The sequence below is a fragment of the Silene latifolia genome, chromosome 4, assembly GCF_048544455.1.
Source record: "Silene latifolia isolate original U9 population chromosome 4, ASM4854445v1, whole genome shotgun sequence".
NCBI classification, from domain to species: Eukaryota; Viridiplantae; Streptophyta; class Magnoliopsida; order Caryophyllales; family Caryophyllaceae; genus Silene; species Silene latifolia.
Window position 1 is genome coordinate 29767599 of NC_133529.1, and position 16938 is coordinate 29784536.

General features: G+C 42.2%; 1 long non-coding RNA gene across 1 annotated transcript; it reads right to left on the reverse strand.

The window, feature by feature from the left end:
* Positions 1–13064: 13064 nt before the first annotated feature.
* On the reverse strand, positions 13065–15517 carry LOC141652174 (uncharacterized). Its single transcript, XR_012547006.1, has 3 exons — positions 15388–15517; positions 15182–15290; positions 13065–13423 (listed from the first exon to the last, which is right to left on the reverse strand). It is a non-coding gene; the product is annotated as an uncharacterized LOC141652174 (long non-coding RNA).
* Between the last annotated feature and the right edge of the window lie 1421 nt (positions 15518–16938).

A 16938-nucleotide genomic window follows, 5' to 3' on the forward strand; every position in this document is an offset into this window, starting at 1 on the left:
CAGGGAACGATCGTTACTTCAACCCCACTAGCTACTGGGACACATCAGAACCTTCAAGAATTCGGGTCAGGAGGCAACATATTGAATCGGCCCGGTGACTCAAGGCGGACCCGACTCGGGCAAAGATAACGAACAAAGAAGATTGAGCTAAGAGAGATGCTAAGCGGGGTCCCAGGATCGCCACCCCCACTCGAGAAAGCAAAGACACCTATGCCTATGCCGACTCACCATTCGTGGACACCATATCCATCACGGCCATGCCAAAGGGATTCACAAATCCAAATATGCCTCTCTTTTGACAAGACACAGATCCCTTTGACCATATAAGCCAGTACAAGCAGAAGATGATGACAGTAATAGCCGTAGGGCAGATCAAGGAAGCTTGCATGTGTAAAGGATTTGGATCCACTTTAACGGGGCCGGCACTTCGATGGTTTGTAAGCCTGCCCAACAGGACGATATCCACATTTGCTGAATTAGTAAACGCGTTCACCCAACGGTTTGCAAGCGAGCAGGAAGCCGCAAAAGCATGCGGGATATCTGTATTTAATCGTCCGGGCGGGAGAGACCATTGGAGAGTACAATACTAGATTCAACAATGAGAAGGTGGCAGTACGAGAGTGTGACGTTTCGACAGCAGTAGAAGCCTTTAGGAGAGGCCTCCACCATGACTCCGACCTATACACAAACGGTGACTATGCATCCCCTGCCATAGCTTGACGCAAAGTAAGAGAAGGCAAAGCGTGCCGCAATCGATCGGGAGGAAGACATCCCAGCGAGCCGTCTACCTAATACACCAAGTGTTTCTAGTACCTCGGTAGTGGAAAAATCGGAAGAAAGCAAACCACCAAAGCAAAAAGGATGAGAGATATAGGCCATATGGAAGGGGAGTCAACAGAATCAAAGAAAATCAGCAACTCCCTACTCTGGCAGAATATGGATTCACTACAGGTATCAGAGGAATCCTGAAAGCACTCAGGGAAATGGGAGATGGAGTAAGGTGGCCAAAGCCACCAGTAGAAGGGCAGGCATGTAGAAAGGATAACAAAAAGAAGTGTGCATTCCACCGTGACATTGGGCACAACACTGAGGATTGCTACACATTACGAAGAGAGATCAAGCGCCTGTATGAGCAAGGAGAGCTGAGCCACCTATTACCACGTGGGGGCAAGCAGCAGGATAAAGTATGCTTCACAAAGCCTGCAACCCCACCCACATGCACCAAAATCATAAACGTGATAACATGCGGCTCAGACCTGAGTGGACTGACATACTCAGCAGCTAAAAGGCATGCCACGGACACCAAGGGAGATAGACCAGCAAATTCTTGCAGAATTTCTCACAGCGATCTGCCAGCCGTCACATTTGATGAAGGAGATACATATGACGAACGAGAACATCATGATGCACTCATTATCACCTTGTCAATGACTAACTGCACAGTTAAAAAGGTCTTGGTAGATACAGGCAGCTCGGTCAATCTGATTATGCTAAAAACCATAGAAAATATGGGATTCATCGAGAAGGATTTCTGAAGAAGACTATTCCGCTAGTAGGCTTCGGCGGGGAGACGATCAACTCATCTGGGCGAGATAGTCATCCCAACCTACGTGGGAGGAGTCAATAAGCGGATCAGTGCACGGTCATAGACGGACCCTCTACCTACAATGTCATCCTGGGAAGGCCGTGGCTACACCAGATGAAAGCAGTCCCTTCAACGTATCACCAATGCGTAAAATTCCCCACACCATGGGGAGTAGAGACAATAAGAGGAGATCAGGAGGAAGCTAGAGGCTGCTATAAGAAGGCACTAAAGTGCACTGCCAGCCCTCCCGCATAGCAATTCTGTAAAACTTGACCTATCCGGGACGAATACATCGAGCCCCCAGCAGAAGAGCTGGATCAAATTAACCTGGACAAGCTGCACCCAGAAAGAACTGTGCTAATTGGAGCTGGATGCACATGAAGCTCGAGACAACAATTAATCGAATTTTTTGCAGCATAACATGAACTGTTTTGTATGGTCACACGACGACATGATAGGGATAGATCCGTCCATCATAACGCATAAGCTCAGTGTGGACCCAAAGTGTAAGCCCATCCAACAGAGAAGAAGGAAGTTTGCAGCAGAAAGAAACAAGGTAATCAACCAAGAGGTAGATAACCTCCTGGCAGCAAAGAAAATAAGAGAAGTAAAGTATCCAGAGTGGTTGTCTAACGTAGTAGTGGTGCCTAAGAAGAATGGAAAGTGGAGAGTATGTGTGGATTTCACCGACCTCAACAAAGCATGCCCTAAAGACCCCTTCCCCCTACCTTATATCGATGCAATAGTGGATGCAACAGCTGGGCATGAAATGCTGACATTTTTGGATGCATGGAGTGGTTACAATCAGATCAAGATGGATCCTGCAGATCAAGAGAAGACGACATTCATGTCTGAAAGAGGAATATATTGTTACAATGTTATGCCCTTCAGCCTAAAGAATGCAGGCTCCACATACCAGAGGCTGGTCAACCGCATGTTTAAGGAGCAAACAGGAAGAACTATGGAAGTGTATATTGATGACATGGTAGTAAAGTCAGAAAAAGCCAAAGATCATATGCGGTACCTGGCAGAGACATTCAACCCCTTGAGGCAGTACAAAATGAAGTTAAATCCATCTAAGTGTACCTTCGGGGTATCCTTTGGCAAATTCTTAGGCTATATTGTAACTCAAAGAGGGATAGAAGCCATCATCGAGTAGATCAAAGCCGTTTTACAATTAGAGTCACCTGAAAAACCTAAAGACGTTCAAAGGCTAGCTGGTAAGGTAGCAGCCCTGAGCAGGTTCATCTCAAGATCATCCGACAAGTGCAGGCTGTTCTATGATGTATTAAGAAAGAGTCAGAAGTTTGAGTGGACCGCAGACCACGAGCAAGCATTCAGAGAGCTGAAACACTACCTCGGTGACCCGCCATTCTTTGTCAAAACCGAACTAGGAGAACCATTGTTCCTCTACCTAGCCGTCACAGAGGTGGCTGTAAGTGCCGTTCTAGTCAGACAGCAGGAAAAGGAACAGAAGCCAGTATACTACGTGAGCAAGTCTCTGCTACCGGCAGAGACCAGGTACACATCTCTCAAAAAATTAGTATTAGCACTGGTAGTAGCATCTTACAAGCTGCGCCTCTATTTTGAATCCCATACCATACATGTTGTGACCAACTACCCGCTGAAATATATCATGAGGAAGCCTGAACTGTCAGGCAGAATGTCGAAGTGGTCTGTACACCTTAGTGGGTATGATATCCAGTATGAACCTAGAACAACAATCAAATCGCAAGCATTAGCAGACTTTGTGTCAGACTTCAGCCCAGCCATCCAAAATCTGGCAGATGAGGAAATCCTCACCCTAGAGGGGAACAGGGAAGCAGAGGTCTGGCAGATGCATATTGACGAAGCCTCCAACCAAAGGGGGGCAGGTGTAGGGTTGACCCCGCGGTCACCACAAGGAGATCTGATAGCACAAGCAGTAAGATGTGAATTCAAGGCAACCAATAATGAAACATAATACGAGGCCTTGATATTAGGAATGCAGCTAGCTCTGGAATTAGGAGTAAGGCACTTGCGCATATCCAGTGACTCTCTACTAATAGTCAACCACGTGAATGATGAGTTTATAGCCAGAGATTCAGAGATGATTGCATACTTGAAAGTAGCAAAGGAGTTAAAGCAGAAATTCGAAACTTGCAAGCTTAAGCAGATCCCCAGAGATCAGAATGTGGAAGCAGATGCCCTAGCAACTCTGGGGGCAACGTTCAAGCCGACAGAACTATCCAACATTCCCATCGCGCACATGCTGGAACCTTCTATCCAGAAGACAAACGAAATAGATAAAGGAGAGCTGGAGGATCAACATGACAAAATAGGAGTTCAGACAGCCACAGAGGCCGGGGAAGGTTCTCAAATAGCCAACCAGCCACCTAACCAACCCGCTGTACAGGCAGACGATTGGGATTGGCACACACCTTACCTAGACTGGCTGCGGCATAATAAGCTGCCAGATGACAAGAAGGAAACGAGGGCTTTCAGAATAAAAGCCTCTAGGTTTATACTTATTGACGATATACTATTCAGGAAGTCATTGGCAGGTCCCTACTTACGGTGTCTGGACAAGGAGGAGGCGCAGACTGTGTTACATGCTCTCCACAGTTGCGAATGTGGAAACCATGCAGGGGGCAGGAGTCTGGCAAATAAAGCTCTCAGACAAGGATACTTCTGGCCCACAATGAAGGCAGATGCAGCAGAATACGCACGTAAGTGTGACGCCTGCCAGCGCTCAGCTCCAATGATCCACCAGCCAGCAGAGCCTTTGCATCCTATCATTTCCTCCTGGCCGTTCGTGACGTGGGGTATGGACATAGTAGGCCCCTTACCAAGAGCTACAGGAAACAGAATATGGATGCTAGCAATGACAGATTACTTCTCCAAATGGATAGAGGCGGAAGCATTCTGATGTGGCTAAAGTCGTATTACCAAACCAAAGTAAAACTATCTCAGGACTAACAAGAATAGCTAGTAGTAAGACAGGTATCGAATCCACAGGGAGGCGGTAAAAGCTAAGTTTGTAAATATTTAAGCTGTCTAAAGGTAACCAATTTCTGGGGGTTTGTTTTGTTTTGATTCTAATAACTAATTGCAAGTAATTAACTGAAGGTTTTAACGATATTATTAAAAGTCTAGGATTTACGGTTCACTAGGTCAATCAGTCGGGGATTATCAATCAATTGCTAAATCTATCAAGTTGTTTAAGGTCATAAGATCGGTCGACTCAATTATGCCCTTTAGATCGATTCTAACATGCGGTCGCTGTGATTAGATACTACCTATTTGATTATCGCAGCCTATATTAATTCTAACTCGGTCGGCGATAGGATCAATTCGCTATACTAATTAATAACTCAGGCCTCAAGTTGATTAACTAGAAGAAGTACAATAATCAAACAACAACTTCAACGATATCAATAGCAATTAATCGATTTTCCTTTTTTAATTAACCTAGATCCCCTTCATCCTAGATGAGGGAATTAGCTACTCATAATGATAACAACAACAATAATGATTAAGAATGAAAACATGATTGAAAGCATGAAATAATAATTAATGAACATAAAACAATCAACGATTAATTAATGAGGAAAGATTAGTACCATACAAGGGAAAGATTAGGGTTCTAAGAGAGTTTTCCAGCAGTATCCAAGTAAAATATAACGTCGTCCAACAATAAAACACGAGTTTCTAATTTATAACAAAAGATAATCGTTTTAGGAAATTTCGGAAATAAGTCTGCCAGAGAGGATCCTCGATCGAGCTAGAGGTGACTCGATCGAGGACAGCTGCTCGATCGAGTCAGTGGTGACTCGATCGAGGAACTTGCTTCACAGACGGTTTCTTCTCTTCTTCCACTTCTAGTCTTCGTGCTTCCTCGTTTCTTGTGCCATGCTTCGTGTATTCTGCTATGCCGTCTCCGCCATGCTAATCTTAGCTTGATCATACTCATATCGAGTCATTTCTGCATCAAAACACAAAATAGCGGCAGTATCGACAATTCATTGAAATAAAGCATATAAAAGGGATAATAGGCACGAAACGGTATGTAAAATGGTATAAAGGGAGCTATAAAAGTATATATGAAAGTTGTTTTGGCAGGATTTTCCTGAAGGATCCGGCCTGATTAGGGAGTAATTTGGGTATCTAGTTCTATATGTTTGGAAAAGATTAACGAATAAATAATAGTGAAAGACTAAGTATAGAGAATACTGTTTTTATTATATGGATAAGTTGAGTACAAATAAGAGTATATGATCGAATATTTTGGAAGTAATTGAGAGGTAGAATAATGTAGAATAACTAAGGAATAATTGATCTCCTCCTTTTCTCCCTACAAATGCTATTTATAATTCTCTAAATATTAACGTTACAATGATTTCAACGTTTCTCCCAATTGTAGGAGTTCTTAGGATAAATAGGGCATGCTCCCTATTAATCCGCTTGACTTATTCTACCCTTAACAAATCTTCAACTCTTCCTCCTCTATCCGTCTACATTCATGGATGATATAGTTTTATAGTTGGACTTAGTCTTCCTTGAGAATAGGGCACGATTATTCATTCCCAACAACTGCATTTCTTGTTTATCTTCTCAGTCCAGCCTGTTTTAATGCTCTGCCAGGTTATTCTGTACTTACCATCAGGCTTCTCTTCCAGGACTTAGTAGCCTTTTTGCTATAATATTCTTCAACAGTTGAATAGTAGTCAGATTTGTCCGGCCTGTGGTTGCCTTAATCGACCTAACAAGGTCGAGGCGGTCGAGTCGAGCCAGGCTAAACTGGGCCTAACAATTGCCCCTTGACATTTTACCCGTGCTGGATCAGGACAGGGGTGAGATGTCAATTTTACCGGGTTAGACAATAAAAGGAATTATATTTACTCAATGACTCTTAGTCTCCTAGTTACCGTTGAACACTTATAACGGCTAATTTATGTGATGTCATGCTGATAGTTTTGTGTTTTCTAGGGTTTTTACACCGTTATACACCTTCTATAAATACGGTATTTGGGATGAGGTTGTTCTTCACCAAATTTCTTCCACTTTCTTTGCTAAACTTTGTTCTGAAATTCTCCCCTATTTCCCAGGAGTTACTTTGCTAATTTATAATTTTTCAATAATTAAAATTCATCACAATAAATTAAAAAGTAAAGGATATGGGAGCCAAAAAGCGCCCTGCACCCCAGAAAGCTGCTGCACCTCAGAAAGCTGCCGCTGAGTCTGAACCCACAGACGTCCAAGTGGAAGAGGTGATGGAAATTGATCCTCCTGCTCGTGCTGTGGCTTTTAAATATCAGGATTCTATTTTCGCCCTTCAATCTCGGATTCTTCTTTTCCGAGGAAAACTTATTGAAAACGAACTATGATAGGGTTTTAAGGGAGAAGAAAATAATTCCTGAATCGACCGAGGTATGGATTCTGAGTCTTGTCGATCGAGCTAACGGGTGTCACCTGGTTGGTTTGTATTTTTGAATGGGCGTTCAAAGCAGGTTGTAAGTTACCTTTTACTCCTTTAATGATTGATACCATTCGTGCTATGGAAGTATCACCTTTTCAGATTATGCCAATGGTTTGGAAACTTATTCATTCCATTGAAAATCTATGTGCTAAACATAATCTTGTAATCACTATTAACGATATCAAGGCAATATACCATATGAAAAACCCTGTTGATGGTCGTTTTAATTTAAGAATCAAGTCGAAAATGTCTCCATTAATTACCAACCTGGACTCTGGAGATGATAAGAGCTTGGCAAAGACTTTCATGTTTGTCCGGACTGAGAGCCTGGGGTCAGGCTTTGATTACCTGAGATATCCCCCTCTGGAAAGTGGTAGGTTTCCTGTACTGTCAATTTGCAATATATATCATGCGAAATTAGGATGTTTTGGGTTTTTACCTTTGTTTTTGACAATTTTCGCAGCCCCTGATTGGAACTCTGATCCTCTTGATGAGGAAGCTATTTCTAGGATAGAGGCTTTCCTCGCTATTCCTGAGGAAGAGAGGGACTGGCCTGCTAGTCTGGGCAGGGAATTATTGCCCCGGTATATGAGGACTAAGCTGAGTGCTGTCAGGGTTCCCAAAGGCAAGCCTAGTTCCACTGCTCTCTCCTGTATGTTTTCTGCATGTTTCTGTGTTTGATGGTTGTTATGACTTCTCTTCTTATATTCATGTGCATTCTTTATATATTCAGTGTTCAGGTCTTCTGCTAGGCTGGCCAGCTTTACTGTAAAAGATTTAAAGGCTGGGGTGGCCAGGATTGCTGAACAATCCAAGAGCCAGGAGGCTAGTGGGAGTGACAAGACGCTTGACATTCTGGTTTCTGATGTCCAGCCTCCTCAAGATCCACCCAGGCTAGTATCACCGGAGGTAGTCCAGGCTCCCAAAAGGAGGAGGGAAGATGTCATCCCTGAAGAGGAGGAGGAGGAGAAGGAAAAAGAGAAGGAGCCTATTCAGGCCCAACCGATCAGGAGTATTAGGCAGGTGTCAGCTAGGATTGATGATATGGATGCTGCCCGGGCACGGATAGATGAATTTTCTGCCAAGATGGGCAACCAACTTTTATCTGCTAATACTCTTGAGTCTTCTACCAAGGTGGTCTCTATCTTGACTTCTCTTGTGACAAGGGCTGTTGAACTTGCTTCTCAAGCTAAGGAGATAAGCTATAAAGAGATGTTTTATTTGTTGTGTATTCTTTGTGTCACTTTTATATTTGGCTGATTGATTTTATTTTTTGTAGGGATTGGATGTTGGGTTGGCTCGCTTGTCAACTCGGGGATGCCTGTGCCGGGGTTTCTAGCTTGGAAGAGAAAGTGGATAAAGTTAACCGTGAGCCGCATACATCCAGGAGTAATGAGGTAGTGCTTCAATCTCACGGGGACAGACTAGAGAGGCGTCTAGGGCTGCTATAGTTTGTGAGGTGGCTGCAAAAATGCCGAGAATTTGTCAGGCAAGAGTTAGAATCTGTAAGGGAGGAGTTGGTCACGAGAAGAAAGGCTATGCAAGATCAGCTGAAGAAAAATGAAGAGCTTGGCGCTGAGAAGGAACTAGTGGAGGCGCGGCTTGCTGATGCTGCTCAGTATTTCTTTGGGAAAGGCCAGGTTGATGCTATGAGGGATCCGGATTCTGACCGGGCTAATTGGGACCCGGACCGTGATGAGGCAGCTTTGGACGCCTTGAGATATCCGATTTGGCCAATATGGGTCAAGAAGATGAGGCGGATTCTCCTCCTTCCAAGGGAAGGTCTGGTGATCAGGAAATGGTGGATGGTTGTGAGTCGGTTACTGGTGAGAAGCCTACTTAGTTCGTAGTTTTTTTCTTTTTGTTTTGGCCCATCCAGGGGGGATGTTCCTGGAATGAATATTTCGGTATTTTTTGGCTTATCCAGGGGGAATGTCCCTGGAATGGATAATTAGGTTTGTGGCGAGGCCAGTTATTTTTGGGTAAATAAATATTTGGTCTTTGTTGGTTCATTTTTGTGTTTTGATAAGGCATTTGTAGTATTGAATGTCTTACTGGATCTGGCCAGTTATTTGACTGGATCGGGCCAGTTTTATGTGCTGGATCTGGCCAGTTTATTGTATTATGGGTGGGGTTGTTGCCTGTCTGGAGGGCTTACGCCCCTTGCCTGTCTGGAGGGCTTATGACCCATCTATGTTATACAATCCAGGAATAGATTTTCCAGGTTTGTATGTTAAGTTGAGCTCAGTATTTTAAGGCCTGTTTTGCAACTGAAAATTGGGTATCAGTTGGATATTGGTGGGGTGGCCCCTAATCTTTAAGATTTGTTTTAAATAAAATGCAGTTTGTAAAACAAGTATTGAAGATTCTACTTTGTAAAAATAAGAATAAGAATATTGGCAAGTATTTGGGCACATAATAGAAGAAATTATATAAGGCATTTATTCATATAATGGCAAGTATCATACATTTAGTTTCACATCAGGTCAGGCAAGAAGTGTGAACACGAAAATAGTACCTGGACCGGGAGATATATTCTATATGTGAAATAGTTTTAAGTGTGCAATATTCCAAGCTCTTGGGATCATTTCGCCGTCCAGGGTTTGTAATCTATAAGCTCCCTGGCCGACTATTGAGTCAATTAGGTAGGGACCTTCCCAGGTTGGGGCCAATTTGCCAGCATTCTTTTCTTTTGTGTTTTGGAAGACTTTCCTGAGGACAAGGTCTCCTACCCTGAATACCCTGGCTTTGACAGTCTTGTTGTAGCTCTTTGTAACTCTTTGCTGATATGCTGCCAATCTAATGTTGGCTGCATCTCTTAGCTCTTCCGTTAAGTCCAGGCTGTCCTCCATTAGAGGTATATTGCTTGTTATTGTGTTCATCCGCATCCTGGTGATGGAATGTCGACCTCAGCCGGGATTACTGCTTCACATCCATAGACCAAGGAGTAGGGGGTTTGGCCTGTGGATGTTTTAGGCGTGGTTCTATCAGCCCAGAGGACCAGGGGGAGCTCTTCCGCCCATTTGCCTTTCCTTCTTTCTAGTTTCTTCTTTATGCAGCTGATTACTACTTTGTTACTGGATTCTGCCTGACCGTTAGCTTTTGGATATCCTGGTGTGGAGGTTACCAGGTTGATGTTCCATTGAGCACGAAGGTGCTTGTTCTTTTTCCCACAAGTGCGTGCCATTGTCACATACTATTTCAGAGGGGATGCCATATCTACATATAATGTTGTGTTTGATGAATGCTATGACATCCTTTTCCTTGACTTGCCTGTATGAATCAGCTTCTATCCACTTGGAGAAGTAATCAGTCATGGCTAGCATGAAAACTTTTTGCCCGGGTGCTTGGGGTAGTTTCCCTACTATATCCATGCCCCACTTCATAAATGGCTAGGGTGCAGATATGGAATGTAGTTCCTCAGATGGCTGATGGATATATGGTCCGTGAATCTGACAAGCTTTACATTTAGAGCTAAATTCCAGGCAATCGGCCCTCAAGGTGGGCCAATAATAGCCTGTTCTGAGTACTTTGCTTGCCAGGCTTCTTCCACCTTTATGATTTCCATAGTATCCTTCATGGATTTCTGATAATATCTGCTCAGCTTCTTGTGGCTCCAGGCATCTGAGGTATGGCCCGGCTTGCGATTTCTTAAAAAGCACGTTGTTAATAATAGTATATGAAGCAACTTTTATTTTTAGTGCTCTGGCATCTTGTTTATTTAGGAGAAGGATTCCCTGTTGTAGCCAGTCATAGTAGGGTTTTGTCCAAGAATTAGCAACATAAATTGGAAAACTTTCATCTTGTTTATTTATTGCAGGTTCCAATAAATGTACGATGGGTATTTTGTAGAAGTCAAGGGGACTGAAGTTGGATCCTAGGCCGGCTAAGGCATCGGCTTGGGTATTCAAGTCCCTGGGAATTTGGTCAATATTAAAATTGCGGAATTTTGCTTTTAAAATTTGAACAATTTCCAAATAGAGTATCATTTTTGAGTCTTTTGCAGTATATACTCCGTTTACTTGGTTGGAAATAAGAAGGGAATCAATACGTACCTTTAGGTTTTTCACACCAAGGTCAATACATACCTTTAATCCAGCTATTAGGGCTTCATATTCTGCCTCATTGTTGGTAGCCTCAAATGCACAGCTTATAGCCTGTACTATCTTATCCCCCTGTGGCGATTTTAGTACTACCCCCAAGCCTGTGCCTCTCATATTGGCTGCACCATCGACAAATAGGGTCCATTCTAGGTCCTGTTTGGTCATTTGGTCGGTTTATTTACCTCTTTTATCTGGTCGGGTTCTAGGGTCGGACTAAAATCAGCCACAAAGTCTGCTAGTGCATGTGACTTAATTGCTGTCCTTGGTTCAAATGTTATGTTGTATGTGCTTAGCTGGACTGACCATTTGCACATTCGTCAGGACAATTACGGTTTCCTAAGTACGGACTTGATAGGAAGATTGGTTCTGACTATTATAGGGTGGCTTTCAAAGTATGGTCTTAATTTTGTGCAACACATAATTAAAGCTAAAACAGATTTTTCAAGCAGGCCATACCCGATCTCTGCATCCAGTAGACTTTTACTTACGTAATAGACAGGGTGTTGTTGTCCGTCCGCTTCTTTGACCAAGATGCACCGACAAAGAAGTTGTGGATCGAATGTATACTGTCAGGGGTTCATCTTTTTGGTTTTGCCAAAGAAGAGAGGAGAGGATAGATATGTTTTCGGGTTTTCAAAGGCACTGATGATCGGGGTCCATTGAAAGTCCTTGTTCTTCCTTAGCAGGTTATAGAATGATTTGCACCCTCTCGATGATCTTGAAATGAATCTGTTCAGGGCCGCTATTCTTCCGATCGGACTTTTGTATGTCTTTGACCGTCTTTGGTGGTTCTAGCTCCGGGATAGCTTTGATCTGTCCAGGGCTGGCTTCTATTCCTCTTTTTGTCACCATATAGCCCAAGAATTTGCCTGCTGAGACTCCAAAGTGGCATTTTTGTGGGTTGAGCTTCATATTGAATTTCTCCAATATTTGAAAGGCTACTTCCAAGTCTTTGACGTGGTCTTACGCTTTTTTGACTTGACTACCATGTCATCTATGTAGACTTCCATGGTATCTCCTATTTGGTCTTTGAACATCATGTTGACTAGCCTTTGATAGGTTGCTCCTGCATTCTTCAATCCAAAGGGCATAGCAGTATAACAATATATTCCTCTCTCAGTGATGAAAGTCGTGCTCTCCGATCGGGGTGCATCTTTATTTGATTGAATCCGCTGGAGGCATCCATGAATGTTAACATCTCGTGGCCTGCAGTGGCATCCACCATTGCATCGATGTGTGGCAGGGGAAATGGATCTTTTGGGCAGGCTTTGTTTAGGTCGGTGTAGTCTACACAGACTCTCCATTTGCCGTTTTTCTTTTGGACGACTACTACATTTGCAAGCCAGTCAGGGTACATTACTTCTCTGATCATTCCCATGTCCAGTAGCTTGTCAACCTCTTGGTTGATGATTTCATATCTCTCTACAGCAAATTTTCTCCTCTTTTGCTGTACAGGCTTAAATGATTTGTCAATATTCAACTTATGAGTTATAATATCAGCATCTATACCAGTCATATCAAAATGCGACCAAGCAAAACAGGACATTTTAGTTTTAAGAAAGCTGACCAAATCGGGTCTGACCGAGTCCGGTGCATCAGACCCTACAAGTACTTTCCTGTCAGGGAACTCTGAATCCAAAATGACCTCTCCTGTTTCCATCTGTGTTTGTGCAATATATTCTTCCCTGACAGGTGACTTTAATTGCTATGCGAGGGACTTTCCTGACTTTGAAGGTTTCAAAGCCTGGGTGTAGCATTCCTGAGCCGTCCTCTATTCTCCCCTGATGGTGGTTATCCCCAATTCTGTTGGAATTTTCACACATTGATGGTAGGTTGATGGGATTGCTTTGACATTGTGGATCCATGGTCTGCCCAGGATTACGTTATATGAGGATAGGCAATCCATTTGTGACACCCTTAAATCTAGCCTTAATTATATACGTAAATTCTACAGAAAAACTGGTAGGATATGTTTGTAAATGGTTCAACTAGTCCAAAAACCTGCAATTTCAAAAATTTTCTAACTAAACCATTCACAACCAATTCCAACTCAAGAAGAGTGTCAAAAACCCTGCAACAACTGATAAACTAATTTACATACAAAACTAAAGACGCGGAAATATAAGGATACAAACCAAAAATAGAAAAGGGAGACATATGTCCCTTCAAATAATATACAAACCAAAAGTGTAAAAGGTTACTAATAGAATAGCCAAAACTAGGTCCAAGGTTCCTTGCTCACTAGCCCGTCTGTGACCCCAACTAAGCATCAACAACCTGTCAATCGCATTTTATACAAACACGAAAGCCACAATTCAGTGGGGAGTAACTTCGAGTCCTCCCAGCCACGAATCGTCAAAATTAATGTAACATGTAATGTAACATGTAAACAATTTGATAAACCATTTACTTATCATGTATTCTAACAAATGACCCCTAACTGACCAAACTAAACTATCATGTGAATCATATAATTCAAATAGTAATCCAAACTTTATCAACTGTAACCGGCTTACATCTCACCTATTACAGTTTATAAAATCACCATACAAGAAAGGGCAATATATCAAAGACAGGCATAAGTTCTTAGTACGGTCAATAGTCACTTTGTAACTCAAGTCTATACCACGAGGTAGGGAAGGTAATCGAACCGGTATCTTGGCTCAGCGGTTACTATTAAGAAAACATGGCCAAGAGACAACACAACCCTAGCCTAAAATCTGCGCAGACCTAGACATGCGGATACACACCACCGCACCCAAGACTCACAACTTTTTTTAAAACAAAGTGAAGTGAGTACCCTAAGGACACCACCGAAGGGTTGGCTAGTACTTAAGCTGCCCCATACTATCAAAATAAGTACCTGAGGTCATGCCCCAACTTGGATAAACATCCACTAGTCAGGAACACAAAGGCTATCAAGCAGTGAACATATACTCGTCAAAGACTATAATGACCTATCTATGATGGAGGCCGAAATACTCACCTAGGACCTAGTCACAGCTAGTCCTAGCTTGAATACTTTAGCCCACACCACACAAGACTCACCACACAAGTCAAGTAAGACACCCACTTAACCTTAAGAGGGCAAAAAGTCCTACTTACCAACCTAAATGCTAACATTCTATCATGTGAAAGGCTATATAAATGTCTATTTACAGCATACAATCCAACAGTTCCTCAATAAGAATTCAATACTAACTTCCAATTCTAGCAATTTTAACAATATTAAAGGCTTTAGGGGAATCTAGGGCCATTACTGCAAAATAAGAAGCTATTTAAATTCAACTAATTACACATGTGAACTAAAGCTTGATAAATGGCCTAAAACACGAAAAAGGCCGATTATCTAAATCATTCAACCGAATTATTACCCGCAACCCCAGCCCTGCGACAGGTACGGGTCAAATTGCGGCTGACCAATCACTCAATTAACTGACATCGCATCAGTCAAAGGGACTAAGGCTCAGTTTTCGGCATAATCAACAAAGCATTACAATTATCGCTATAAAATTCATTTTGAGCCTATGAATTACAATTTCATTTTGTAAACTATCCTAACATGTGATAACTACTAATATAAGCACAATTTTTCCGTTAACATAATTTTTGTTACTAGTATGCTTCAATTCAAATTACTACCCTTTTGTTACTTATACTATTCTAATATTAGTTAACCCGAAAAGACCAAGATTGTACGAAAACCCGCGAAACAAGCACGGACCGACCCGGGCCAACCCCAAGACCGGCCGGGGCTGCCGTGGGCCTGCCGGCTGCTGCCGGGCCCGCTGCCGCACCATTTCTCCTCTTTTTTTTTCATTTTTATACATTTTAAGACCGTCTGAAAATTAATTAATCGTCCCCAAATTCAACTTTGATAATTTAAACTAACAAAAGGGCATAATTTAAGCTAACAATTGACATGCATGCAACCATACTCAACATGTGAAAGTTACTACACCAACAGAAATCACCAAACATACAAAAATCAAAAACATGTGACGATCTTTCGTCGAGTAACTCGAAATATGTTACCTTAAGCTAGAAAAAGAGCAATTAACACCTTGAAAACCCAAACCCTAACGACACTAGCCGCTATCCTCTACAATATACGAGTCTCCGAACTCGTCTTCCAATCCTTCACCTAAATAAACAATTAAAACACAATAATAAGCATATAAAACCGAATTTCCGAAAATTGTTCTTAAAATAACTTAATGAAAACTGAAATTAGAACATACTAAGTTGTAGATCGTGGCGAGGGGATTCCGGAAAGGTAAATTATGCGAAAAACGGACTAGTAACGAAGAAATTACGTCGATTTTGAGCTTGAAATTATATAAATGGTGTTTTGGTGTTTTGTTGATGATGATGATATGAATAAACCAGAAAAAAGAAAGAAAGGAAGGGCTGGTCAGCCGTGTAAGGGAGAAGGAAAGGAGAAAAGAAAGTGCGGGATTGTTAGTCGGGATTTTTACGAGTCGGGTTTGACTTGTTTCAATAATAATTAAATCCGTAAGTCAAACGCAAATTCCGTCAAGACTAAAGTTCTTAAACACGAGATTACAATAAAATTGAGTATTCATACGACCCATTTCCAAATTCGTTTACCCAACGTTCAAACGAATTGTCATTTTCCCCCCTATACGCCCTTATTTCGAAATAAAAGATTTTACACGGTTTAAACTATTTTTAAACATTTCAAAACTATCAAAATAAATACTTTTCTTCAAAATATAATAAAATTATATTTCTTTGAATTATTTTTACTTTAAATACATTATTGTCAAATTTTACTTGATTAATTAATTATTTTCGAAATATATTAACGGTCCGAAATTTACGGGGCGTTACACATTACTCCAAATCTTTCATATGAAGCCACGCCTTCCACATAGGTTGGCGGGCTGATTTCTCCCAGGGTGTTCTTTGTTTCTCCGCTGAATCCAACCAGGACGCTGGATTTCTTGATGATCTTCGCTTCATCTATCTTCATAGCTTTTAGGACGTCAAGCATCACCAGGTTGATTGAGCTGCCTTCGTCTATCAAGATTCTTGATACCTTAGCTGTGCCAATTTGCATGGTGATTACCAGGCTGTCATGGTGTAGATCTGATATTCCCTGCAGGTCCGAGTCATCAAAAGTAATAGCTGGCAATGACTTGGGCCTGGAAGGGGGCTGAAGTCTAGATTCCCTGGATATTCTTTTGGCGGCTGAGCTGGTTAGACCACAGATTTCTGATTCTCCATTTATGAACTTAACTTCATAGATGGGGGGAGGAGGAGGGGGATCTCTGCCGTTTCCTAAATCTCTCTTGCTTTGTCCTTCATCTTTGTTCTTTGGTCTTTGGATTAAGTCCTTGAAAGCCTTTCTTTAGGAGGTATGCCACCTGTTTCCCGAGTTGGATGCATTCTTCGTGGTGTGCCCGATGTCCTGTTGGAAGTCACACCATCTTGTTGGGTGTTTCTGGGGTTGTCGATTTCTTGGGCCATCCGTTGTATCTCCCAGGCTTTCGGGCGTTTGATTAATCTGCGGTATTAATAAAGAAGTTATATTCGGGAATAGTTGGTAGGTTAGAAAGGTTACCTTTGTGTTCTTGTGCCATGTTGACTTGGATCTTTTAGGCCTGGAATAGGGTCTTGATCCGAGTTGCCTCCTTTCTGGTAGGAGCTTTTCTGTTAGTGTGTCCATAGCCTTGCTTTCCTCCGGATGAGTTCGTTCTGAAGTTGAGATCTTCTTCCAATCTGACATGCTCTAAGGCGATGGATTGAACAGTGGCAAAGGTTGGGCA